Raw genomic sequence first — 2,574 nt, 5'->3', positions numbered from 1 at the left:
ACACATACACAACAAGCTTGAAAACTCACGTTCTAAGCCTTAGCTCTAATGTCTTCTTTAAAAAATAGAAAGAAAGAAAGAAAAGAAAGCGGGCCTAAACCTGGAAAGATAACCCAACTACAGGCAAACCTATAACCTCCCCAGCTAACTCCTGGGAAAGCGCTAACAGGTTTGGACCCGCCGCTCTTTTCAACTTCGAGCCCCGCACAGGGTGTTAGGGGCCCTGCTCAAGAGAAATAGTGGACCGAATGGGGGGGGGGGTCTTCTAAATTGTTTACCACTCTCCAGTGGCTGGGAAAGGTCTGGAGCGTTTCCTGTTCTCATCCCAGCTCAGCCTGTTTTCCTGAGCCAGAGATCTGGTGGCTAACTTATTTTATTCTGATCATGAAAAGTCCAACTGCGTTCTAAATCAACCACTTCGGGAAAGGACCAGAAACTACGGAAGTTAATTACGCTTGAACTAGCCACTTGCGTTTGTCTTTATTGTAAGGCCTTCCTTTAGTGTTTACCGCCCTTCTTGTTTACACCGAGCTCAGCCAAGGTTTTAGGCCAGCGGGGAGCTCAGTTTCACTTCGGGGTATGGAGGGGCCTATCACTTGGTCTTGGGGTTTAAAGGCAAATTTTAATGCTTTGCCTCAATCCTTCCTGTAACGGAAGAGTAAGTCTTCAATAACTGCATTCCCCTTGTCAAGGATCGGATCTGCAAACTCCGATCTTTAAGCAGCTAGAAAAGCCAGAAGGAAGCTAGCGGCGCAAAGCTAGCTGCACCTGCGAAGGAGAACGTCCTTCCCGCGCTTCGTGCGCCCCGCGCTTTTGCCTGGGAGCGTCTGCGAGCCACCCCCGCACCTCTCACGCCTGTTGGCCATCAGTGCGGGGAGCGAAGCCTAGCACCCAACGCCCCCGGTGCAGCCGCACGAGGGGGCAGAGGGACTCGTCCAGGCCGTGGGCTCCCAGGCGAGGCCCAAACGCGCGCGCACTCTGCAAGCAAGGCGGTGGCGCTCCCTGAGACCGAGGGGGGTAGAGACGCAAGAGCGCGCAGGACGCTCGGGGCCACTCCGCACGAGGCGTGGGTGCGAGGATTCCCCGATCTGGTTACGAGAATACCGGCGCCCAGGTCGTGCGCACCACCGGGGCTCGCGACCCCAGCCACGAGCTGGGGAACGCAGCTGGGCGGAGGCCGCTGCCACGGAACCGGGCGGGAGGCGCACAGCCCGCGGGAGCTGGTTTTCCCGGGAGGGCACGTGACGGGGTTGGCAGCACTCGCGCCCAAGCTGGGGGAGGGGGAAGTGGCGAGCAGGAGGCCGGGGGCGGGCGGCTGGCGCGCTGTGTACTTAGGTCGTGTGCTGGGGCTTTTCTCTCCAGGGAGCCGGCCGAGGGGCGGGGGAGGGGCCACCGCTCCGCCTTCTTCTTTTCGCAATGTTGACGCAATCTATAAATAGTGGAACAAAAGGACCAACTTCCTCGGAGCTTTGCTGAAACTGCACAAAAAATCGAGCTGGGGGGTTCCCTGGTCCCCGGCGTTGGGGCGGGGAGCGCTGCGCCGAGGGAGGGGGCGGCGCAGACCGGCCTAGGGGACACCTGGCCGAGCGCAGCTGCCACTCCGCTCGAGCCCTGCGCTCCAGTGTCCCCACTGGCTGGAGAGCTCGCCCCGACCGGGGGTCTTCCTCCGCCGCTGACAGGTCAGTGCGCACCGCCCCTTTCAACACTGGCTTCTTTTTCTCCCTCCTCCAGCCTCCACTTTTAGAAGGGAAACGTGCGGGGGGCGGGGGGGGGCAGAAAATAGAACGAGGCGCAGCAGCAACAGTCAAAAGATCTGTAACCCCAGCAGCGCACACGGGGAGGGGGGTATGAGTGAGGGGTTCTAGGAGGTGATCTGTGAGTGGCCCCCGTGAGAGGCAAAGCTCGGCGTGCAGCGCTGGGGGCGCAGAGCCGGCCGCAGGGTGAGGGGAGGGGGCTCCCGGGAGGCCGTGTGTGCCTCTGGCTCCCTTTGGAGCGCAGACCTGCAGAGTCCGCCTGGTCCTTGGTGTGAGGAAAGACTGGAAAAGCGCTGTCGCCGCCACCGCGCCCTGCGCGCCCCGAGTTTGGGGGGCAGGGTGGGAGAGGGGGCACCCAGCAGTCCGGGAGCGGGGACCTGAGCCCAGAAGCCCGCTGCGTCGCCGTGGTGGGGGCGCCGAGGCAAGGGAGAGGGCGGAGCTGGCACTGTTGACAGCGGTGCGGGAGCATGGAGGGTGAAAGTTGGGGAGTGGAGGCGGGAGAGGTGGGAGTCTGACTGGTGGGGGGGGGAGCGCGCGCGCGGGATTCGGAGGGGCGTGGATCACGTGATGGGCAGCCACCCCCGCTACAGGCTGGCGGTAGGGGTGACGTCACCACCCTGCCTGCAGGGGGTGGCACTTCCGTTTTCTTTCTCCCAGGGCTGCTCCTCAGCCTTCTGTACCCTCCGAGGGGTGGGTAGTAGTCCGAGGTCATCAGTTGGTTTGGCTGCAACCGGGCGGCCAGCGAGGGGGGTCTGAAACTCTAGCCGGACTGCCCCTCGATTTGCCCTATTGTGTGTTTAGTGGGCGAGGGCGGTGCCGG

The sequence above is a fragment of the Cricetulus griseus genome (assembly GCF_003668045.3).
Source record: "Cricetulus griseus strain 17A/GY chromosome 1 unlocalized genomic scaffold, alternate assembly CriGri-PICRH-1.0 chr1_1, whole genome shotgun sequence".
In the NCBI taxonomy this organism is placed as follows: Eukaryota; Metazoa; Chordata; class Mammalia; order Rodentia; family Cricetidae; genus Cricetulus; species Cricetulus griseus.
The sequence above is the reverse complement of the archived record's forward strand: the minus strand, read 5'-3'. Positions refer to the sequence as shown.